Raw genomic sequence first — 26,225 nt, forward strand, 5'->3', positions numbered from 1 at the left:
TCCTCCTCTTTAGGCCCTAATTCAGCATATTGTTTCTATTTGGCAAAGTTCCAGTGCATGCTTGAGTCCCACTAAAGTCAATGCAATTCAAGAATGTCTAAGTACTCTACTGCAATGGGATCTGAAAATGTTCACCTGTAGAGACCACAAAGTTCAATTCTTCTATGCCTAATTCAGTGTGTAACTTAGATCATTAGGTTTATGAGATGCTGGATGCTTCAGAATCAATGCCAACAACATCCAGTTTAGTGGCCCATTCCCAACAAAGGTAGCCATTGTCTCAGTGAGTAGCTAGTTCATGTGCAATCCAAATGAGATAGATAAATTGGCAGTGGAAGTGGGATTTTAACCCCCCCCCCCCGGTATTAAACATTCAAATGTCACTTTTAGTACAATGCATTTCCCCTCCCAACTCTGGAAAACTAGTGTGTGGTGTTTTCACCATGTTAATGGACACTGAGTGGCAAATTATCTTTGGAACGTACATCACCTTACCTTTTACATCTATATATAGTGATTTACGTGCATATGCATCTCGTCAGCCCCTTGGAGAGTGTCAACAGGCCATTGCAAAAGAAGAATTGCTGTGGAAACATAATAAATTCCTCTTTTGAAGGATAAGTACATATCCCACTATTTCCACCATACTGTTTCTAGCCAAATCTTTTTTTCTTGAAAATATTTAATACCTGAAATATAGCAAAATGTTATACATATATAATGGAAAAAAAAAGATTCTTGAGGCCAATATTTCTTTGTTTACATATACGAGTGATATATTTGAATAATACTACACTACTCCATAAATGCCGTATCAAAATACCCATGGAAAACTTTCAAAAGATTAGCCTGGAAGGAAAGCTTAAATTCATAACCTTTCTAGATACTAATGGTCATGGTCTAAAGAGTAGGTCTACATTACAGACCTATATTGATTATAACTATGTCATTCAGGATACGTCTATGCTGCAAAGCTATTTCAAAATCATTAGTGCTATTCATAAATAACTTAATCCGCGCCTACACAGCAGGCGGTTATTTCAAAATACTGTCAAGCTGGAGGACTTCTTACTTTGACACCTGTAACCCTCATTGTACGAGGAGTAAGGAAGTCAGAGGAAGAGTGCTCTATTTCAAAATAAGTGCTGTGTAGATGCTCCCTATTTTAAAATAAGCTATTTCAAAGTAAGATATGCAACTGACATAGTTCTAAATAAGCTACGCAAATTGAGCTAAGCCCTGCTGTGTAGAAGCACCCTCGGGCATGTGAAAAATTCATACCTCTGGGTGACATAGTTATACTGATCTAAACCCTTTTGTGGACAGCACTATGTTGATGGAAGCCCTCCTCTAGGTGAGGTGGATTAACTATACCAATGGGAAAGCTCTTCCATTAGCATAGTATTCAATTTATTAGAGCACTACTATGGTGCAACTGACTTCTATAGAACTGTATACGAAGACAAGCCTTTAAGAAAGACAGTAGATTAATGGCTTATTAACCATTCTAGGCTGTAACCCTCTAGCCTCACTTCACCTTGATTGTGCCCTTAGAATACATGCTAGCTACTCATGCTATGCTATCTGTTTGATCTTATATTTAGCTGTGACTTTTCCCAAGACCTAAAGAAGAAATCTGAAAAAGCTTAAAAGCTTGTCTCACTCATCAACAGAAGTTGGTCCAACGAAAGATCTCACCCATTTAGTCTTTCTAATATCAAAGTAAGGGATTTGAGTTACACGTCTTTTATCAACTGTTTGATTAATTATGTTAATTTAGTAAATACAGAAAATGGAAATGGGCCATATAAAAAGGACAGAGGTAAAGAAGGAAATAATTACTGTAGTTATCTTTTGTAGTCAGAGACACACAAGATGCTATTCTTTATTATAAGAAGATTTTGGTTATATGCCAGAAGAAAAGGGACATTAATAGCAGTTTCAGACAACATGGAGTCAAATGTAAAACAAATAAAACCAGCAGCACAGATAGCAGATCTTATTCTTGGTGCCATCTGATAAAGTCAATGAGGTTAGATGATTCAAGTCTAGCTGGAGAAAGTAAAGTAAATGACTGTGCAGCACAGATAAAAGATTTACAGAGAAAGGAAAACTTCAACAAGATTTTGTTATTGCTTTACAAACAAACAATAGCTAAATGTGAAGTCTGGAAGACATGATCCATACATTTGGTTGAATTTCTGTACTTGAAATTACTTAAAGATTTTCTGTTCTTGAGAGAGAAATGCAAAGATGTTTCTGTTCCTCTCCTACCAAAATGATGAGAAAAGGTATTGGGCCTTGTTCATACTTGGGTTCTTAGCTTTGAAGAAAGGTTTGCACTTCTGAAACTGATTAATTCCTCATTTGTAAGAAATGCAGCCACAAGCTCAGCATAATCTTTAATAGTCTATTTTTATTTATAGTGTACACTGTGATCTTACTGGTGCTTTGACTAAGGATGAAAAAAACAGTAACAAACTTACGTTTAGAGCTACAGTGAGAATAGGCTCTGGCTACAAATTCTAGCCTACAGCCTGTCCCTACCTACTACTCAAACCCAGGGTACCTTAACTCCTCCTCATTGCAGGAGGAGTAATGGTAGTTCGAATTAGGAGCTTTAATTTGAACTACTTAGTCTGTGCCGTGTGTAGCCGTGGGCAGGTAGTTCGAACTACCGGGCATTTAAAAATGGCGGCACCCGGGAACATGCAAATGAAGCCCGGGATATTTAAATCCCGGGCTTCATTTGCAAGTTCAAATGCCTACATTAGCCACCCTAGTTCGGACTAGGGTGGCAGTGTAGACATGCCCTTAGATCTCCACGCATGCAGTTTTTCTGGCAGCAGGAGTTTTGGAAGTTGCAGCAAAAGAGAGAGTGCAGGAACTTTTCTACTGTGTTATCTTACTCTGCTCCAGGGGCTGACCAAGTGATAAATGTCAATTCAGAATAAAAAGAAAGGCAGGCAGGTAGACAAACAGATCCATTCTTGAATCCAGCTGCCGCAGCTGGAATGCAAATACCACACATACTAATAGAGTGGCTGGCTGGCAGCAAAGACTCTGAGTGGCATTTACAAAAGCTCTCAGCACTGACCTACCTCTGTGCCTATTGAAATCAACAGGAATTTTACCACTGACTTTTTAATGGAAACAGAGTGAGGCCAATGCTAAGGACACTTGAATGTCACCCTAAGTGTGCATACACACTGGAAGCCAACTGAAACCAGTGAAAACCTCTGCTCCTATTCCAAACAAGGTAACAAAAGTGGTAGATGTGGAAAAAAAATAAGTCAGCTGAATGGGAAGCATTAACACTGAGCTGGGGTTAGTGACAGATCCTGTATCATTTAACAATAGCTAGTTCTTATATCACTTCTTCAGAAAGCCTAAGGCTTAGAGGGACAGAGGTGTTGCAGTGAACTGTCACTTCACCTAACTCTTAGGTGTCTAGAAAATCTCAGGAACAAGGGATCTATAAAGCCCGAGTCTCAGGTAGCCACACTCCTTGTACCATGAAAATGGAGAGACAGGTGCCTCAGAATGTGATCCTGAAAAGCCAGTGTGCTTAAGCTCCCCGCTTAAGCTACCTAGCAGGAGATGCTGAAAATAAGGTATGTGCTAAGCTCTGCCCCTCTCATCCAGTTATGTGAAAGTCCAGGCTGAGGGGAAATGCCTAACTCTGCTTAGCAATCCAAGAACAGGCTCTTGGCTGCTGAAGCCAGGCAGTTTAGGCACCTAAGTATTTTCTCGTGGCACTGAGTTAAAGAACATAAGAATCTATAAGAACAGCCAAAGGTCCATCTAGCCCAGTATCCTGTCTTCTAATGCCAGATGCCCAGAGGGAGTGAAGAGAACAGGGAATCATCAAGCAATCCCTCCCGTCACCCATTTCCAGTGTTTGAAAGAGGCTAGGGACACCATTCTTACCCACTCTGACTAATAGCCATTGATGAATTTATCTAGTTCTCCATGAATTTATCTAGTTCTCTCTTGAACCCTATTAAAGTCTAGTCTTCACAACCTCCTCTGGCAAGGAGTTCCACAGGCCAATTGTACGCTGTGTGGAGAAAATCTTCATTTTGTTTGTTTTAAACCTGCTACCTATTAATTTCATTAGTGACTGCTAGTTCTTATGTTATGGGAACAAGTAAATAACTTTTCCTCATTCATTTTTTCCACACCAGTCATGATTTTATAAACCTCCATCATATCTTCCCTTAGTCTCCTCTTTTCTATGATGAAAAGTTCCAGTCTTTTTAATCTCTCTTCATATGGGACCTGTTCCAAACCCTTAATCATTTTTGTTGCCCTTTTCTGAAGCTTTTCCAATGCCAATATATCTTTTCCAATGCCAATATATATTTTTGAGATGAGGCGACCACATCTGCACGCAGTATTCAAGATATGGTCATACCATGGTCTTATATAGAGGCAATCAGATGTTCTCAATTTTATTCTCCATCTCTTTTTTAATGATTCCTAATGATTCTGTTTGCTTTTTTGACTGAGTGGATGTTTTCAGAGAATTATCCACAATGACTCCAATATCTCTCTTGAGTAGTTGCATCTAAATTAGTCCCCATTATATCGTACATAGAGTTGGGATTATTTTTTTTCCAATGTGCAATACTTTACATTTGCCAACATTAAATTTCATTTGCCATTTTGTTGCCCAGTCACTTTGTTCTGAGAGATCTTTTGGAAGCTCTTCAGTCTGCTTTGGTCTGAACCATCTTGAGCAGTTTAGTATCATCTGCAAATTTTGCCACCTCACTGGTTAAACCTGTTTCACTCCACACTGGATAGCCAGCAGAGGAGGTGGTACCGCTATCCGCCTTATCACTTTTAGCCCAATGTTTAGAGCAGTGATTCCCAACCTTTTTCCCATGAGGAACCCCTAAAATAATTTTTCATATTCCGAGGAACCCCACCTATGAAAACGTTTGCATGGCTAGAAAAAGTTGACAGAGGGGAGCACAATTCAATTACTGCTAAATTTTTTCAAGAAAATTTATTTGTAAAGAGCTGTTATATACAGGGCTCAACAAATAACGTAATCTATTCACCTGTGGCGAGTAGATTACAACCCGGAGGAGCCGGCGCAGAGCGATCTGCGCATGCACAGAACGATCTGCGCATGCACAGAGTGTAGAACCGCGTGGCTGGCGAGCCCTGCAAACCACTCGCCAGGCAGCCCCGCACTGTGCATGTGCGAATCGCCAGTGAATGGGGCGACCAGCTGAAATTTACTCGCCACAGGCGAGTAGATAAGCAGATTTGTCGAGCCGTGTGTGTGTGTGTGTGTGTGTGTGTGTGTGTGTGTGTATATATATATATATATATATATATATATATATAAATAAAATGTCAGCCAACATTGTAAGAAAAAATGTTGGAGCATTTTTCCTGTCTTTTTTTGTATTATCTAATCTTTTTTTTTTTTTTTTTTTCAAATATCAAATATCCTCCCCCTCCTGCCTCACTCTCTTTCTCTTCCCCCCCCCCCCCTCCTGCCTCTCACTTGCGGAGCCCAAATGGCCTCTTGCTCCCGTGCAGCAGCCTGGCTGAGCTGCGCAGAAGTCATCCGAGCACCAGGGCGGGAGGCGAAGGGCGTGACAGACGCTCCAGGCCCCGGCCAGCATTATTTATTCCACGATTTCTCGCAGAACCCCTGATGATGATGATCCATGGAACCCTGTTTGGGAAACATTGGTTTGGAGGCACTCCCCCGGGAAATGTGGGAGACTCTGGCTCAATTCCCCTTTGAGGCAGAGAGAGGGTTTGAAGAAGGGTTTCCTTCCTCTCAGACATGCACGCTAACTCTTGAGCTACTTCCTTGGTCTTTGCTGCAGAAGCAGTTCCACTGTGGAGACAGAATGAATGAGTGTTGGGAATAGGGGGAGCTAGACCCTGGTTCTCCCACTTGCCCAGCAGATGCCCCAATCCCAAGTTACAAAGTCAAGTCTTCTCTTGCCAGCTCTAACTATTTAGCCCAGAGTGGAACTGCTGCAATAGGAGAGGGAGTCCCACATCGGAATATCCAATACAACCGTGGTTAGAACACTCCCTTGAGACGCAGGGTTTGAACGGGGTCTCCCAACTCATGAGAGGACTCTACCCACTGTTCTAAAAGTCATCATCACTCCCACCACCATTAGCACCTCCTCTAGTCTCTGAGCCCAGCCGCTGTATCTGCCTGCCTTCCTCTGGCTTGTGAATCCCACTGGGGCGGAGGTGGGAGACAGGGTACAAGCTCCCTACTGCCTATGTTTCTGCTTCAGAGCATGTACATTATTGTCTCAAACATAGGCACCTAAGAGAAATTTTACCCTGGAAACTTACTTCCTCATTAAGTTTTGGCATCTACAGGCAAGAGTGCCAGTAGCCGCCCTGGGACTCTGGGCAAAGTGGGGGTAAGAGGGCAGCTCCATGCTCCCAGAAGAGGTGGCTCTCAGGTGGAAGGGGTGGAGCCAGCCCATTGCGCCACTTGGAGTGTGGTGCACTCCCCTCATCCCTCAGAGCCATGCTTAGCACCCGGTGCGGTGCTTCAGGCAGTGATTTAAAGAGCCCAGGGTTCCGGCTGTCAGTGGCGGCCAGGAACCCTGGGTCTCCTTGAATTGCTGGGTCTCAGGGCAGCTGCCCACTAAATTCCCCTTCCCCTTCCCCCCCATCAGCAGCCCTGCCCACAGGGTTAAGTGGGAGTTTTGTAGATTGTAGTGGAGCCTAAGACCAGAAGTTAGGGGCTCAGCCTGAGACTTAGGTGCCTAAATACCTCTGTGGGTTGGAGTCAAAATGCTCTGCAAAGGGAGGTCAGTATTTTACAAACTGGGCAAATGGAGGCACAGAGCATCAAGTGATTTGTTGACGGTTGCCTAAGTCAAGAGTTTTTCTGTTGTCTTCAGTGGAAACGGGACTAGGCCCTCAGTGCTTCATTTATAGGGTGACCATCTTATTTGTATTGGAATAGGCCTTATGTAAGACCTCCTCCTGGTATACCGCAGTCTCCCACTTTGGACTAAAGCCCCAATCACCAGCAGGCCCCACCCCCCTTGGTGTCCTGTATTCTGCATGGGGAAAAAATGGTCACACTATTTATTTAGTAGTTTGAATGAAATAGTAAACATCCATTCTACATACATGTCATGTTAAAATTGTTTTCTCTCTGTTTAAAACAGGGCTGTGGGCCTAAGGTCTCCTTCTTCTTTAAGGTGCTTGCACATCTAATTCTGTTTTGGTGTTAACATTATTCATGACAAGTTGCAGAAAAATAAAAATGCAATGTTCCTGAAAGCTTTTACCATCCCAACTTAAGTGACAATGGACGGTGGTATGAGGCATTAAATTTTTTTATAGCAAAAGGATTATCAGCTAACTTGAGCAGTAATCCACCAGGGCAAGTCAGTGGGTGTTTAGCACCTTTGAAAATTAGGCCACTTTGATTTAGGTATCTGTGATGGGGAGAATGGGGTTCACCTGAGACTGGCCTGGAAGGGGTTAATGTAGGCTAAGAAGGGGCTTGTTAACCAGACAAATGAGGGGAATAGAGTGGTTTAAGTAATCTCTTGACTGAATACTGAGGGAGTCCAGCTGAGGTGGAAAGAGTTGAGCTGAGTTTGCAAAGATAGGAATTTGGCAGCAGAAGACGAGTTGCAGGTAAATAATTTGCAGTCACTCCCTAGGAGTTGTATTGGGGACTACAGCGTCCCTGAATGCATCTTATAGTTGTTCTCTAGTAGGAGTTTTGGGGCTGGCAAACTCAGAGAAGGGGGGCTCTGAAAGAAAGGCTCAGGGAAAGGAAGTAAGATTCAGAATGGAACAGACCTTGGCTGCTGAGTAAAGGGTCCTGGAGTTGTAACCTGGAGCAGAGGGCAGACTGGGTTCCCCTACCGGTCACTGCAGAAGTAGCACTGGCCAGGGAGTGAATAGGAAGACCTGCTGAGTCCATTGTATGAAGGGGAGGATATATGTGACCTGGCTGGAGGGCTAAGCAATAGAGGAAAACATCTTACCTGGCTGAGAGTCAGAAAGAGACTGAGGGCATGCAGCAAGTCGCAGAAAGGAGGTGTCAGACCTGGAGTCAGTTAATTCCTACAGCTACCAAGAGGAGGACTAATGGTGAGCAGCCCCCATGATACTACCTATGTTTTGTTTAGTGCTGTTAGAAAATGTTGGCTTGCTGTTTCTAAAGTGTTATGGCTTTATTTTTTCATGGTCAAAAGGAAACTTACTGGTATTCAAGAATAGCTACTTGGGGCTGAAGCTGCTGTTTCTCATTGTATTATTGCAAGGAGTAGTACTAGATTATGCCAAACACCTCAGAATTATAACACCATATTCAGCTGAATGCTGCTAGGTGGCTATCTGCATGTTTGTGGTCGAATTGCCTGTGCCTAGTTAAAGTAGCAACTCTCTGCATGTGTTTCTCACTGTCTCATACTGATTTTTAGATTACTTATGAATTTCTGGTATTACTATGAGGACTGACAGATTCTTGTCCCAGGTCCAGTATTTAAATTATTCTATACCTGGGTAATAGGAAATATATCCATAGGTAAGAAAACAGGTTAGCCTTATAGGCTACAGTACACACACATTGAACAGTCTAATGTAATAGAATTTTTGCTCCTTTTTATTCTTCCACAGTTTCTTCTGCATTTGGAATAAATGTATAACTATGTTGTTTAAATAGCTGCTCTGTGTTATTTTTAAACTTAATATCCATATACTTAAGTAAGAACCTCACCCACATAAACCCTTTTAGGTGTCATTTAAAAAAAATCAGAGAAGCATATGAAAAGCCCTAAAACCTGCAGTTCTCTCCGCAAGACCGTTATCTAGGCTCAGATTCTGTGGAGGATAGCAATAAGGCTGTCTTTGGAGTACTCCCTGCAAGACCTGGAGCATGGGATGTGCTAGAAATAGGTCCAGAGTGGGAGGGCTTGTTACGGGTGGTGGCTACCATAACTGAGTTAGTTCTGAGGGCCTGTCAAAGTTCTGATAATAGCTTTCCCAACCTGTGAGAAGCCCAAGATTGACAAGGTGAAATGGTATCTTAAAGCCACTGGATACCCTGTTTTCCCCCTTTGGGTTGAGAATCCCAGAAAAGGGATGCTAATGAGACTTTGGAATTGCAAATGCCGTGGGGGATTTAAATATCCCCCGCGGTATTTGCATGAACATGGCTGCCGCTTTTTTCCGGCTCGGGGTTTTGCCGGAGAAAAGCGCCAGTCTAGACGGGATCTTGCGGAAAATAAATTCCTACTTGAAAGTAGGGTTTATTTTCCGCAAGATCCCGTTTAGACTGGCGCTTTTCTCCGGCAAAACCCTCAACCGGAAAAAAGCGGCAGCCATGTTCATGCAAATGCCGCGGGGGATATTTAAATCCCCCATGGCATTTGCAATTCCGAAGTGTCTCATTAGCATCCCTTTTCTGGAAAAGGGTGCCAATGTAGACACAGCCTACGTGTCTGTTAGGTGCCTGCCCTGGTAATACAGCCGGTCCCTGACTTACGAACGGGTTTCATTCCAAACACCTGGGCGTAACTTGATTTGTTCATAAGTCGGAAATACATGCTGTTACATGCAGCCACACTGTGTGTGGATGGTGCATTCATAAGTCAGGGACCAGCTGTATTACCAGGGTTAATGGGAGGTTGGTCGTAAGTGTGGATGGTTGTAAGTTGATGCATCTGTAAGTTGGGGACCGGCTGTAATGAGAAAACCATATGATTTCATTGAGTCTAACTTTAGGCATGCAATTTTGTAAATGTTGACTACAATCTGTAACAACAACAAAAAGTCCAGCAATAGCAGAGAACCAACCTCCCCTGCACAAAACACAGCTGTCAACAAAGTGCAATTGCTACCTCCTCCCCAGGCCCCTAATGCTATACATATCTCAGCTACTAACATAGATGAGCCTTGAAGTATGACTGATGGGTCAACAAACTCTGATTGTAATAGACCCTGGTGGATGTTTGGGGCTAGGAAATAAGACCCTAAAAATACTTCCACGGGTCAGAGACATGGTATGAATATGGAAAACGTATTTGCTGTGTATATAAGCAGCTCTATTCTGGTGAGCGAGTTACATTGTGGTGAAAACAGCTTTTTTCTTTAGACTTTATAGTTTGGCTGGATAAGATATGAGAGCATTTTAATATTAAACTGTAGCAAGAAATCCCAGTAAGTGATTGGTAATAAAAGGGGCCATCTCCCTTGGAGGGAACACAGCCTAATAGAAATGACAGGAGGTCAGGCTCCTTTGTTTTCGCTCTGCCCTGAAACACAGTGTATCTGGGTTTTTTTTTTTAACAGAAGGGCAGCCTCCCTTTTGTGAGTGCCATTTGCAAGAAGGAAAGATGAGAATTAGCAATAGGAACAGAGGTGCCAAACATCACTAATTCATAGTGCTTAATGGGACACTTATTTTTGTTGCTCTTGTTGAGGGAACACGATTGATTGATGGAGACAGCCAGGCTGAGAGTTATGAACATAGCAAGTAGCAATCAAAGACTAATTATTCCATTGGAGTCCATTGGAAGATCAAACTGAAGAGAGAAAAAGGTGAGCCTTGACAATGACTCTGTTGCAGCTGAGATGGGAAAGAAAGTGTGTAAGAGGCAAGTTAGAAAGCACTCAGACTCATTTTGCTATGGAGACATCTGACCAAGAGATGCACAGACATTTAAAAAGATATAGCAGACATATCTGGATAGTTTTTTTTCCCCCATACCCAGAGTTGGAAGGAACTTAAAAGCTACCCTACTCCCAATATCACTATCCCCTTTTCTTCATCTTGGAATAAAATGAAGGTGGCGCTACTGGCAACGAAGAATGGTTGGCATCATAACAACTGCATAAGCTGCGGGAAGGATTCTGCAGTCTGCAAGGTGGATGTAACTTGAACATATGGATACTTTGGTGGCATGGTGACTAGTGGATAGTTGCTAAGTTTACACATTGTTCTCAGTGATAAATGTGAATAGTCTTGATGTTGGCTAAAATTCACTCCTGCAAGGGGACACATGAGGCTTATGCACCACTTCAGTTCTCAAACCAGGGCTTGCTAGGCCCTGTGCTCTCCCTGTGCTCTCCCTGTGCTCTTTGGGAATAAAGTTTCTGACCGCTTCCTACATCTTATCAGCAATAAAGAGGGCTTCATGCAGGTTATTGGTGTAAAAGAATTGCAAGATACTCGTTTATGGACAGTGGCTTCAGTAAATTTAATAAGTCTTTCCTGTAGTTAGTCAAAGTAATTAACACAAGGGCATACAAGGCAACATGAGCCAGCAGACTCTGGCACTTGGAGAGCGGACAGAAAGAGCCATTAGCACATGATTAAGAAGTTTATCATCAGAAGGCAGCTCTTGAGGTTGAAAGCAATATTTATATTTATTTCTTGCTGGTTCTAGGCACATCCAGAGGCAATTTATAATGACTTCCCTAAGGGCACAGGATTATAGTATAATCAGAAAGTGGGTCATTTTGGAGGCCGAGGGGTTAGCATCATGCACTGCCACATGATTTGTGGGTGGCTCACGCCATCGGGGTCTAGGAAACCTTTGAAAAGTGAAGTTCTCCTTCTGGGGATAAGAGAATGATTCTCTGAAGTCATACTCCAGCACTCCCCATGCTGGGCTCCATAAGGAGTCTTGTGCATGGCACCATGACTGAGGAAAGATATGGTGATGCAGAGTTTAGAAGAAGCAATGAGAGGTGAGATGAGGAAAGAACAGAGAAGGCAATGATTCCATAAAGGTGGGGAGCCTTCCACTTGCGAGCCCCATACATTGACCCATTAGCTACAGTGTTTTCAGAGGATAGTTATTGTTGGGAGAAGGAAAGATTTATCCTCTTGGGGATCAGGTGGGAGTAGGTCAAATTAGGTTGCTACACAATTTGCACTCCTTGTACAATGAGATTTACAGGGATGGCAAAATAGCGCATCCACTATATTTCGAAATAGCAGATGCCTTCAAAAGATACCTCTGGTATCCTGAACTAACTTTGCTCTGTAGACATTCCCTGAGAGTGGAACAGTGCAAATTCCGGCTCTGGGAGACATACTTAGGGTAGCTCTGATACAGCTTGTGTGCTAAATAGCGTAGTGTAGCTTCAGTGAAGTAAACGGTGGGAGGTCCTAGCCACATTGCATACTCAGATGGGTACATATTCAGGATGGCTAGCCCCTCCCATTGCTTCTGATGTAGTGGCCACACTTCTATTTTTAGTGTAATACATTGATCAGTGCTAGCTAGTATGGATGTCTTCTAGGCCAGGGAGTTTTGCTGTCCAGCTCCATTGTAGGTATGCCTGATGTCTAGAGATTGCCTTTTCCTAGAGCTTAAAGCCAGAAGAGACCACCACATTTTCTAATCTTATCTCATGTAATTTACAGGTCTCTAGCTACCACCTTTGCACCAAGCCCACCAACCAGAATCAAGCTAAAATGTTACAGCCTTCTCAACTGATAGATTTATTATTTTAGGAGGTCCAGGGGCTGGGAATTGAAGAGGTAGGATGCAGAGCAGGAGGCAGCTGCCTACAAAAAGCCAAGGCAGAGGTGACACCTGGAGTTTCTGACTGTAAATATTTTTTCTGGAGAGTTTAATTTATTAATTAAATTGTAATAGGCATGTTATTGGAGAATCCAGATTTGCATTACCGCCCAAAGGTGGTGAGGAATATAAACATTTTTTGGGCAGGGGGAGGTTTAGGGACCTCAGAGCACAGGCTGTTTGACTGTGGGGACACAGTACTGAATTTGCAGATTTTCAGTGAACTGTGTTAAGTAGGAATACACTGTATTTTGCGAGATGAGTTTATGAACTAAGGGTATACCAAGGTATATCAGTAGAAGCCTCCTTTGTTAAACTTCTATCTCTAGCCAGTCTTCTATTCTGCAAGAACAAAGAAATATATCCTTAAAAGAAAGAAATTTACAAGTGCCAGTCCGTTGGCTGATGGCAGATGGAGAATTTAGATGAAAAATAAAGGCAAAATATGCATAAAGTCTCCTACCTCATAAGGCTAATGGAGGATGCCAAATCTGTAGCTGACATGACTCTGATTACTCAGGAGTGGATGAGGAAAGAATTGTAGAAAATGTGAGTATTTTAAAATGTTCATTAATTTAATATTATCTGAGGAATTTGAAAGAAAACATGCTTCTAAGGGTACGTCTAGACTACATGCCTCTGTTGCCAGAGGCATGTAGATTAGGCTACCCGACATAGTAAAATGAAGCGGCGATTTAAATAATTGCCGCTTCATTTAAATTTACATGGCTGCCACGCTGAGCCGACAAACAGCTGATCAGCTGTTTGTCGGCTCAGCGCGATAGTCTGGACGTGCGGGTGTCGACATCAAAGGTATTTGTCGACCATCCAGGTATGCCTCCTGCAATGAGGTTTACCTGGGTGGTCGACAAATACCTTTGATGTCGACACCCGCGCGTCCAGACTATCGCGTTGAGCCGACAAACAGCTGATCAGCTGTTTGTCGGCTCAGCGCGGCAGCCATGTAAATTTAAATGAAGCGGCGATTATTTAAATCGCCGCTTCATTTTACTAGGTCGGGTAGCCTAATCTACATGCCTCTGGCGACAGAGGCATGTAGTCTAGAAGTACCCTAATACAACTTCAGCATAGTTTTTAAAGTATATATTACAGTTCTGCTCACATGGGCCAGGTAATCCTTAAAAATAGGCCACTTTAAAACTCTTCAGTTGCTAACTTTGTCAAACTTAATCATTTGAGTTTGACATTTTTCATGGCAAATGTCTGGACGATGGCAATTCTGACATTCCCTAACTTTTTAGAACTTAACTCTGCAGCCTTAACAATGGGCTTTGGATATAATCATTGTATGTGCACACTATGGCTTTGTCTATGCTACTGGGTTTGTCGGCGCAGCTTATGCAAATAAAGTGCAGATTAGCATTTTGCTGGGCTTCATTTGCATAATTTATTCAAACTGTTTTTTTCACAAGGGGTTTTTGTGGAAAATCAAGCACTGTGGATGGGTTTTTGTTTTTTGTGCAAAACCCCCATTTCTCACAAGATCCTTATGCCTCACCTTGCGCAAAACAGTGTTTTTGTGCAAAAAACCCCATCCACATTGCTTATTTTTGTGCAAAAACCCCTTGTGCAAAACGGCTTGAATAAATTATGCAAATGAAGTGCAGCAAAATGCTAATCCATGCATCATTTGCAAAGCCGGCAGTGTAGACGCAGTGTAGAATTAATATCTGGTAGAGAACTTCTGTATATTCCACCTGATGTGGGAAGATTTCCTTGAGATCTGTTCCTCTGAAAGTGTACATCTACACTACAGTGTTAATTCGAGTTAACTTAATTCGAAATAGTTAATTCGAATTAAACTAATTCGAAATAGGTTTTCTGTATAGATGCGCTATTTCAAAATAGTGTTTTGCTATTTCAAAATAGCGCGTCCACACTGAGTGGACCCTGAATCGAAGTTAAGGCTGGCCGGAACCAGTGCTGGCAGGGCATCAGGTTAGGACTTAGTGTATGGGGCTGCTGCCTGAGGCTAACTGAATTCTGTGCTTAAAGGGACCCTACCCCCATCCTGGACACAGTTCTCAGGGTTCCCCTCTTGCTTGTCTACCTCAATGAGGGACAGCAAAGCAGTTCTGTCTTGGAGTGCCCTGAGTGCCTGCACTCAGGACACCACAGCACTCAGCCACAAAGATCCAGAGCAGCCACTGGGCACACTGGTCCATCTCATGAGGTCGTTGCCATCAGCCTGGCTGCACCTGCTGCAGGCTGCCATCCAGGGGGTCCATCGGGGGGCTGTTAGGATCCAGGAGGCCCTGCAGGAGAGCATCCACCCTGAGGAGCTCTGAGCCACCCTGGTCCTCCCCATTGGGGGTTCGTGCCCAATTTCTCCCTCACATCCTTCCACTTACCCCTCCCTAGTCCCCCCCTCCTGATGTCAAACAAAAGACATGTATGTTCAAAAATAGAAACTGGGTTTATTGAACAAAACTGGGTGGGGATGAACCTCTGGGGAGACTGGGAAAAGGAGGTGGGAGAGGGGAAGAGAGAGGGTGAGAGACGGGAGGGGGAAACCTGGGAGGAGGGAGCTGGAAGGGGGAAGCAAGTGGAAGAAGGGGGAGGGGAAGCTCAGGACCCAGGGTTGGGGGTCTCACCGGACCAACATGATTTTCATGCAAACCTGCTCCTGGATTCGCATGTGGCCTTTGGTGGCTAGGCTGGCAGCTATCCTGCCATAGATTGCTGCATTCCTCCATCTAGTGCAGAGATCATGGACGTTGGGGGCACCCCCCCATACCTGAATAAGGTCCATGATCTCCACCCTGGACCAGGAAGGCACCCGCCTTCTCCAGCCCCTGTCAGGCTCCTGGGAGCTGGCAGACTGCTCCTGGGGAGTGGTGGAGGGCTGGCTGCCAGTAGCTTGCTGGTTCATGTCTTGAAGCCACTGGGTCAGGGGCCCTGGTGGCCACTGCTGGTTCTGGGCTGGAAGGCTTGGAGCTGGCACAGGCACTGTGGCCAGGGTCTAACCCTTTAATAGCTCCAGGGCTGGGGGAGAGGAGAGTAAGTTTTCCTGGTTGTGCCCAGAGTGGCCACCAGGGCTTCATGGGAAGGGCTGGAGGCCCCCTATTTCGAATTAAGTGTCTACACAGCACTTAATTCAAAATAGCTATTTTGAATTTGGCATTACTCCTCATAGAGTGAGGTTTACCAAATTTGAATTAAGTGCTCCGCTATTTCGAATTAATTTCGAAATTAGCGGTTTGCATGTATAGATGCTATTAAAGTTAATTCAAAATAACAGCTGTTATTTTGAATTAACTTTGCAGTGTAGACATACCCAAAAGGCTTTGCATCAAGAAGATGCACAATTACAGAATCTGAGTTACAAACATCTCAGGAATGGAGATTGTAACTCTGAGCAGAATGGTGAGGTGGTTCTTTCAAAAGTTTACAACTGAACAGTGGCTTAACACAGCTTTGAAACTTTACTATGCCAAAGAAAAATGCTTTTTTAACCATTTTAATTTAAATGAAACAGTTTCCTTATCTTGTTAAATACTTTATTTTTTTCCTTTTTCTAGTAGTTTCCATTTACCACAGTACTTTATTGAATTTGCTTTTTCTGTGTGTCTGCTGCTGCTTGATTGTATACTTTTGATTTCAAACTATAGTTTTAGGGGGATTCTGCAATTTTATCATGGCTCCAAATGCAAAAATTGTAGAATTCACCCAGGACTAATACGAAGTATGTGGGGGAAAGGCCAAACTACCACCCTAGTTCGAACTAGGGTGGTTAATGTAGTCATATGAACTTGCAAATGAAGCCTGGGATTTGAATTTCCCGGGCTTCATTTGCATGTTGCCGGGCGCCGCCATTTTTAAATGTCCGCTAGTGTGGACTCCGTGCCGCGCCTTGTGGAACGAGGTGTACAGATAGGTGTACAGACAGTGCGGAATAGGAAGCCTAATCTGAACTATCTGTACACCTCGTTCCACAAGGCGCGGCACAGAGTCCACACTAGCGGACATTTAAAAATGGCGGCGCCCGGCAACATGCAAATGAAGCCCGGGAAATTCAAATCCCAGGTTTCATTTGCAAGTTCGTATGACTACATTAACCACCCTAGTTCGAACTAGGGTGGTAGCGTAGACATACCCTGGTTGATCTGTCAGTTTGTAACTCTGATATTCTACTGTATAATGTTCCATGGATGGATACTACTTGGAAGTGTAAGGTGCAGCACTTAATAAAGTAGCTTCAGATATTGCCATTGACTTGATAGTACAGTCTATCAAAAGGTGTTCACACTTTTTAGTGAATTATTTCAACTGTGATCTTTTGTACACTGGGAACGAAAGTAGTCCAATGTGTGTTAAGTTTCATGATGTACAGTATCTCCAGACTTGCATAAGAAATGTCCCTAGATCTATCCCTTCTATGACTTCTGGAGATGTCCTGTAATTCAAAGGTGCTGTCCAAGGTCCATAAATTCCAGTTTGAGAACAATTTGTGTAGTCTGCCTTCAAGTTTCATTTGCATTCAGTCATTTTCTTCGTCTAAAACATGTGGGAAGTCTTGCTACATTCCATTTCACTCTCTAATGAAATTCATGGTCCCTAAAAGTGTATTTGTATGTGCACCCATGAGGTGCTTGTGTCCACATGCAGTTTTTGTAGTTTGTGTAGAAATTGCCTTCTCTCTCAGATTTTGACCTTGCCACATGCCTTAGAGATGTATAGGGCATAAATAGAGCTACAGCAATGAATGTTGTAGGGTCATTGTGATGGTTCCTCCCCATGCTTTATGAAATTGGCTTGTGAATAAAAATATTCACAACTTGGAGAAGTTTTGTACAAAACACCTCAGGTAACCTATCCATTGTAATGTTGCAATCTGCTGGATCTATATATCCTATTTTGGTGAATGTATCATTCTTGTATGTAAAGTTATAAATAGGAAGTGTGAGATTGTTTATGGCTTTAAATGTGCTAATGAGAACCATCAATGGTGCCCCAGAAGCCTTAAGAATTGGGTGAACAACTTGTAAACTGCCTTATTTGTCCTATAAGTCCTAAAGTGATTGGACTAGTATGACATGTGACCATATCATCTGGTACTGGGATTCCATTTTGCCCAGGTAATCTTTCATGGAAGAGGGAATGGAGAACAAAGGATTCCTGCCTAGGGGAATGTTGATTTTAAGCAATCGGAAACTATCAGTCCCTTTGGGTATGTCTACACTACCCCGCTAGTTCGAACTAGCGGGATAATGTAGGCATACCGCACTTGCAAATGAAGCCCGGGATTTGAATTTCCCGGGCTTCATTTGCATAAGCGGGGCGCCGCCATTTTAAAAACCCCGCTCGTTCGAACCCCGTGCAGCGCGGCTACACGGGGCACGAACTAGGTAGTTCGAACTAGGCTTCCTAGTTCGAACTACCTAGTTCGTGCCCCGTGTAGCCGTACCGTTACTCCTCATTCCACGAGGAGTAACGGTAGTTCGAACTAGGAAGCCTAGTTCGAACTACCTAGTTCGTGCCCCGTGTAGCCGCGCTGCACGGGGTTCGAACGAGCGGGGTTTTAAAAATGGCGGCGCCCCTCTTATGCAAATGAAGCCTGGGAAATTCAAATCCCGGGCTTCATTTGCAAGTGCGGTATGCCTACATTACCCTCCTAGTTCGAACTAGGAGGGTAGTGTAGACATACCCTTATTCTTTTGCTGGCATGGCATATGCAAAAAGAGGGTTGGGGACCAAGATCAGGGGAAAAGCATCTCTGACCTGAGGATTATGGCTAGGAAAAGAACAGCTCTTTAGGTAAGGAACTGCTTGCAACCGGTTTTAGTGTATTAGAACTACAGCCTCTTCTCAACTTACAAACCAGTTACGGACCAAGCAATTGGACGTAACTTGGTTTGTTCATAAGTCGGACCACATATGGTAACTTGGTTTGTTCATAAGCGACCACGCTGTTCATAAGCATGGATCGTGTTCAAAACTTGGGGTCTGCCATTTACGACAGCTTTGGTCATAACTGCGAATGGTCGTAAGTTGACTGTTCACAACTCGGGGACCGGCTGTATCTGTATGTTTTTTCCTCGTTTTAATTTTGTAACTTACTTTGATCTCTTTTCACTTGCAATCACTTAAATCCTGCTGTTTGTATGTCATAAACATGTTTATCGACTGTCAAACCCAGTATAAGTAATTATTACCTGGGGGGGAACAACCAATGTGCATATTCCTCTTTTATTGATAAAGGGGGCTTGCCTAGATAAACTTTTACTGTGTAAAACTTTTACTCCGAGAAAGATGGATTTATCGGGGAAGGGGGGTTGATTTTCCTGGGGTTCAGTGTCTGCATTGTTCTTCAGAGCGGTGGTTATCCCAACTCTGTGCCTTGTCTGGGGGAGACCAGAGGATCTAGCCCAGCAGATAGACCAATGGAGGGATGATAGGAGTTACTATAGAGAACTTTTCCTGGGTGTCTGGCTGGTGGGTCTTGCCCAGATGCTCAGGGTTTAGCTGATCGCCATATTTGGTGTTGGGAAGGAATTTTCCTCCAGGGTAGATTGGCAGAGGACCTGGAGGTTTTGCCTTCCTCTGTAGCATTGGCACAGATCACAGCTGGAGGATTCTCTGCATCTTGGTGTCTTCAAAATATTTGAAGGCTGCAATATCTGAGGTATAGGTGAGAGGATTATTTCAGGAGTGGGTGGGTGAGATTCTGTGGCCTGCATTGTGCAGGGGGTCAGACTAGATCATAATGGTCCCTTCTGACCTTAAAGTCTATGAGCACACCATTGGGTCTTCTGTGGCCACACCCTGTCACAGTGATAATGATCGCCATCCTCACAGGACACAGGGTGGTTCTCCTGTGTCCCTGATTGGCTGAACTTCTCCAGTGTCATTCCAATAAAACATTCGTGGATAACAGCAATTGTAGATCCTCTCAACTATTAATGCTCACAATTATACATTTGGAAAGGCTTGCACAGATCTATTCATAATCTACCAATTATAATGATAGGAAGGAGGACAAAGTGAAATATAAGGCATCTGATTTACTGATTGGTATTGGGGAAATGAAATTAAATGGGCGGGGGTTGGACCCTGGGATACATGCTGTACCGAGGCCCCAGATTTCTCTTGATGAGCCTGATCTCTTTATAATAGGGCAGAACTAATCCAACCATTTAGGGAAATGTGAAACTTACACAATTTAAATTTTTTTAGTCTAATTGTAATAAACTTATAGGTAACTTTAAAACAACATTTTGTATTGTAATTGTTCATGTCTGTAGCTGGCCTTGTGTGCTTACAAACTACCAGCCCCCTTTATTAAAAAAATAATTAAATGATTAGGGACCCCTTTATTAAAAAATAATTAAAAGCTTTCCTCACTAAGCAGTGTACGTGCATGTGGATTAGAGACAAATAAGACTGGGAGTGTTGCAGGTGACTATGCAAAGTGTGCAGATACAGTTAGTGCTCAGTTGAGGGTGCTGCTGGCTTAAGTATCATCTGCATGTATTTCATTATTTAATTGAAAATGCTAAACCTACAATCATCAGTTTGTTACTAAGCAGGAAGCCATATGCTATTCATTTTAAATGCTTTTAGTCACAGAATAGACCTATGCAGAATTTTGGTAGTGGGTGAACAATTTAATTTTAAGTGATGACAGATACATCATAATTCAGTGTTGAACCAGTTTTAATTAGGTCCATATGTAGGATACTTCTTTGCTTTAAATAATGTCTGTTTACTTCCCAGACATGGGGAAAATACCTGAATCCTTTTTCAGGAAAATTTTGCTATGCTGAATTTTTTTGGGAGGAGGTGTTAGTCTTGGTTTAACTTCTCTTGCTGTCCCATCTCATCCTGAACTGCCCCTCCCATCTTAGATTTGTCTTAAATTTTCTCTCCCTTTCTGTTACAGAAGCTATTTACATTTACTCTCTAATGGGGTGAGATTTGTGGATTGCCCCTCTGAGCCAAACTTGTGTTTCCTAGCACAGATGCGCTTACAATAAAATGTCAGCCTTGTTCCTCCTCTTGTTTAGGGGTTTAATATTTTCTGCGTCAGAAACCTTTTCATAGACCACGACTGAGTCTAACCTTGATTCTGACTCTTCCTGTACTTCCCTTTAATGATTCTTTTTATATTGATTGAGTTCTCATCTTCCCACACAAGTTACACACTTGACACTTTCAAAATAATCTTCTGCTACTTATCACAAATAAGGTGAGGGACATCATTATTACTGTAGTGCTCTGAGAGGTCCTGACTCGATTCCATTATATATGGCTCTATACATAATATAGTAAGAGCAGTGTCTGCCCTGAAGACTTATATAATGTAAATTGGCAATTGAGGAAAAAAGTAGCAGTATGATCCCTCTCTGATAGGGAACTGAGGTATGGCGAGAATGGCTGGGATTTTTCAAAGGAGTCAGGCACCCAAATCACATCAAAGTTCAGCATCTTAACTCCGTGATGCTCATTTGTAAATCTCTAGCAGTCTGTGGCACATCTGGAAATAGGACCTACATTTCCAGTGGCTATGACACTGGGCCTAGAACCTAATACCATACTTTTTCTAATTGAATCTTGTATGTGGTTGACTATTTTGCATGAGGAATTGAGCGCTAATATGCTCATCTGCATTCATCTCCAATTCCCCTTTCTGACTTCATCAGGGAACCAGAATGAAAATGTGTAAATTCTCTGTTGTTCATTGTTCACTATCTCATTGAAAAGGATGAACTTTCTGTGCAGCATGAGAGAAATTAGATATGGTGGCCTACTGGCAGGTGTAAATATCTAATTCCCTCTGCAGCATGCTGATAATATAGCCCAAAGTAATGCTCTTCACTAATTATGTACTGTGCTGACCATGGGAGCCTTCTGCTTTCACATGGCAGAATAGAACGGTTCCTACTGTTTTTCTATTTAATTGAAAGGAAGACAAGGGTTTGTTATTTTTCAGGATCTGGCATCATGGAAAGTTTCTTTGGGCAGTATCATAATTCTAGACAAATGATGGTGCTATATTTCTTAGTTGTCCCTTTTCTTGGTTTGGGAATTCATGTAATGAAAGTATATGTTCCTTAACTAATCTAATTCAGAAAATGCCATGTTGTGTGTATATGGGGCAAACAAATGAATATTTAGTTGCTGTTACACACAAGTTCAGGACAAAGGAAAAATATCAGAACAATTCCAATGAAGGGTTGCTTTCCTGGAAAGCAAAATTAGGCCATCTCTTTAAATGTTGGATTATGTTTTCTAGAAATATGTTTGTAATGGATTTCGCGCCCCCTTCCCCGTGCTTTATTAAATGGATTTATGGACACAAATATGCATAACTTAAAGATGCTTTGAACAAACTGCCTCATGTAATGAATCAATCTTAATATCACAATCTGCTGGGTCTGTAGATCTTATTTTGATGAATGTATCATTCTTGGGTGTAAAGTTAGATATATGGAATGACTTATGGTTTTAAAAGTGCAAAAGCCATCAAGGGTGTTTCCCTCAAGGTCTGGTCAGCTGTAAGCAGCCTCCTTACTTCCATAGATCTGAAATGATGAGAAGCAAAAGACTCTGTCCATGTGTCCTAGTTATCAGCTGGATTTTGAAATAAAAATAGAACATTTACAAAGCCCACTGGTATAGTTCACACAGAATATTTTAGGAGCCATGGAAAAAAATTACAAGACGTGATGGTATGTTTTAAAAGGCAATATTAAGATGAGTTAATTCTGAGATTTCCAGGGTTTTAATATGCTAGTTTTATATGCTTGAGGCACTTACTAATCGGATAGCTAAGTACCATATGTACCAACATTTATAAATCACAAACAGCAGCTTTGTGTATTATGATCCCAGAGCTTTATCACAGTCATGCTCTGCTGTTTAGAACAGAAGATAGTGGGAGAATTTAAAAATGAGCTCTTGCAAGCATGTACGCAGCAGTCTTGGGCACAGTGTCCAGGACAAAATGGGAAAAAAGGACTGTATTTATGTTACTTAGAGGAAAAGTAGCCTCGTGGTTTGTTACTTGACTGTGACTCAGATGATCCGGGCTCTGTTATTGGCTCTGCCACAGCTTTTGGGCAAAACACACTTGATTTCTTTGTGGCTCAGTGTTCCTTATGAACGCCCTTCTTTCTACCATACTTTGCCTTGTTTTAATAATTGGCACCCTCCTCTCAAGCACCCCATACCAAATGTGTGCATGCCTGCAGGGTTTTTTTTTCCATTTAGGGTGACCCCATCAGCCACTGTGCTTGTTAGGTGGGTCTTTGGTGACTCAGTTCTCTGTCCATGTGCAAAACAAACCCCTTCTGGTTTGTCCAAAATGTCCTGCAATGTTCCTGAGCCTTTCTAGTAGAGAGCTATTGCAGTGTGTAAGGAGAAATGTTTCCTCGTGAGCAACATAGACAACATATATTTTTTTTCCATATTAATTCAAATTGTCAGAGAAAAACTTGGTTTTCTGATATTGTAGAAAGCAGACACTTTCTACAAAAAAGTAGTCAAAACCCAATTTTCTATTTTTTTAAAAGAAAGCTGATGGAAGATTTTTCTACCTCGGGTTGACTGGCTTTAGTCCAGTGCCCACTGGAGTCAATATGAGGATTTTCCAATGGATTTGGCCTTCTAAGACCCATACCATACAGGCTCTGGAGTAAAAGACCATTCATTGTTAAGTATGTGATGCCGATGATTTATATTACCATTCATTTTAACACATTTTCTTTTTGATTCTTTCGGAGCTATTTTTTTCTTAAACCATGTTCTCAACAGCTCATCACTGCTTAAGCCAGGATTTTAAATTAAAATCCATGTTCTATTATAAGCACAACTAATTATAAAATGTCATTTACAGTACTATACTTTTTAACACAACAACAAGTTTTTCCATGAACTATCTTGTCAGTTTTCACTTTTTTCTTCCACTAGTATTTTCTTTGTATTTGATCCCACAGTATCTTTATTTTTTTGCGGACAGCTTGAAATTGTCTGAGAAGTTCTTGGTCTTTTGGAACACATTTTAGAAGATTTATTCCAAGAGCAATAATACTAAATCTAACTACAATGCTGAAAACAAAATTTTCACACTCAGGGTAAAATCAGCAAATGATGTGCAGAACTATATTGCAGTGAAACCTCAGGGTATGTCTAGACTACATGCCTCTGTCGTCAGAGGCATGTAGATTAGGCTACCCGGCATAGGGAAATGAATCTGCGATTTAAATAATCGCGGCTTCATTTAAATTTAAATGGCTGCCGTGCTCTGCCGACCAGCTGATGGTCAGCTGTTGGCAGATCGGGGCAGTCTAGACGCGCCGTGGTCAACAAGGAAGCCTTTGTCGACCGGCTCAGGTAAACTTGGTTTCACGAGGCATGCCTGCACCGGTCGACAAAGGCTTCCTTGTTGACCGCGGTGCGTCCAGACTGCCCTGATCTGCCAACAGCTGACCATCAGCTGGTCGGAAGAGCGCGGCAGCCATTTAAATTTAAATGAAGCCGCAATTATTTAAATCGCGACTTCATTTCCCTATGCCGGGTAGCCTAATCTACATGCCTCTGATGACAGAGGCATGAAGTCTAGACATACCGTAGAGGTCCCAACTATGATCAGGGTTTCAAGATACTAAGCATTAGACAAGCACACAGCAAAAGAGTTATAGTATGGATAGAGACAAAGGATGGGAAAATAGAGGCAGAGAAAAGTGAAGTGTTTGCTGGGCCTGAGGTAGAAACAAAACCAAGGTTTACTTGAGTCTGAGGTTAGTTCCCTATTCACTTTACCAAACTATCTCTACTTTTAAAGCTCTGTTGACAAGAAAAAGGAAGAGCTTTGGAAGGGCAAGAGCAGGCATGGGTGCTAGGAAGTTGTGTGAAAAGGAACAGTGTGCATCTCAGTGAACAGAGATTTCACACTCAGCAGATGAGTTAGGCATCTTGTCCAGACCAGAGTGAGCTCACTGACAGATTGTAGCCAACTGGTGCTGTAGCCCACTGGTGCTGTGATTTGCAGACCAGCATGCCATCTGTATAGGTAGGCTATAAGTTTGATGGTCTTAACTCCAGATAGAAACTTGGCCTTGCAACTTGCATAAGCAAGAGGTTTGGGCGGGGGAGATTCTTGTGCACTGAGGCAAAATCTATCCCTAATTAATTTGCTTTATGGACAATGTGTGTAATGCTGTGCATCTTAAGAGACACAAATGTTAGCTTCAGTGTCTAGTAGCACTTTCTTCCCTTAAACAATGGATAATTTTGTTTCCATAATTTATTATAATGTCTTTGGTCCAATAAGTAGTTTCGTGGGTGTCTTTTTTTTTTTCTTCATACTTTTATCTTGAGTATTAAAGTAGTGCTGGAGAGCAAACTGGGTAAGATCAAGTGCAAATCAGTTTAAGATCGATATGCTCTCTCTCTCTCTCATCACTACTGTGTCCAGCCCTGGCAGGATATAATGCTCTGAGATGACTTCTTCCATCGCTCACTTGTCAGATGTTTTTACAATAGAGGTAACTGTGCTTATCTTTTTTAAAGATAGCTTTTTAACTCTTGGCAGTGTCACTTCTTCAAGCTACAGAGTGATCATTCCATGGAGTCAAAGGACCAGATTCACAGCTGGTGTAAATTGTCACAACTCCATTGGGCTATGGCAATTCATATAACTAGAAGATCTGGCCCTCGGTATCTGAAACTCAAACATGTTGAGCTTAAACATGCTCTGATTTACGCTCATGTAAATCCAGGGCAAGACCAATGTCTTGAATGGTTATTTCAGTGGAAAGGTGGTTCATTCCAGGCACTAGACGGGAATGCCAGAGCTCCATAGTGACTCTTTATGACCTAGCACAAGTCTCTATTCTGTAACTCAGCTCCCAATCTATACAACTCGGTGAATATTAATGAAAGATCTCAGTGTTGTGATCATATAAATTCTTTATGTTGAGATATTATAGCTATATAAGCAGCTAGATTATTGAGCAGAATTTGGCATGTTTTCTTAAATATAATTTTAAAAATTTACAGTTCTCCCTAGACATCCTGATCAATGTATTGTCTATAGTTATAGGGAGAGATGGTTCCCTAGTCCTTCCAGTTAACTTATTTCTTATGTAAAATTCCAGCAATGGCAATAGTTTGTAATAAACTTCAGCAAGTATGGATATGCTAGTAAGCGTCTAAAATAGAAGTTTATGTTAAAATGCCTCAGTTATTCATATAGGACTAAAAACTAGCAGGATTTTTGTCCTATATTTGATTGCAGAGTCGTGGGTGTTCATAATAAGGGGAACAAGACTTACCCATTCCCAAACTTTTATGGCCATACTCAAAAGATGTATTTAAAATATGCCAGTAGTTCTAATAAAAGCTTAACACAATTCCTATAGCCAAAGCAATGCTGTGTTGAAGAGTGTGAAGATCAATAACAATGGATTTATTTAAGAACTGCGGGAAGAGATGAAGGAAGTGTCTGTTAATCTGATGACATTTGTGCTATCATTGAAAGGTCATTATTTAATTTTGACATCTCCCCATGAGAGAGGATGAACTGTGAGATGTTATGTAGCGCCAACAGGAACTGTGGCTGGAGCACATTAGTGTGTATATAAATTACACTGGAAGACTATCAGTACCTCATGTAGCCAAGATGTAGGAGTGTTAGAG

At 42.2% G+C, this 26,225-nt stretch overlaps 1 long non-coding RNA gene across 1 annotated transcript in view; it reads left to right on the plus strand.

Moving 5' to 3' along the window:
• The first annotated feature begins 7,666 nt into the window (after positions 1-7,666).
• Positions 7,667-26,225, plus strand: part of LOC142830285 (uncharacterized) — a 63,083-nt gene continuing 44,524 nt past the window's right edge. Inside the window, exon 1 of the long non-coding RNA XR_012905435.1 lies at positions 7,667-8,118. This is a non-coding gene — a long non-coding RNA (uncharacterized LOC142830285). The remainder of the gene's footprint in view (positions 8,119-26,225) is intronic.

This window comes from Pelodiscus sinensis, chromosome 7, assembly GCF_049634645.1.
Source record: "Pelodiscus sinensis isolate JC-2024 chromosome 7, ASM4963464v1, whole genome shotgun sequence".
NCBI lineage: Eukaryota > Metazoa > Chordata > Testudines > Trionychidae > Pelodiscus > Pelodiscus sinensis.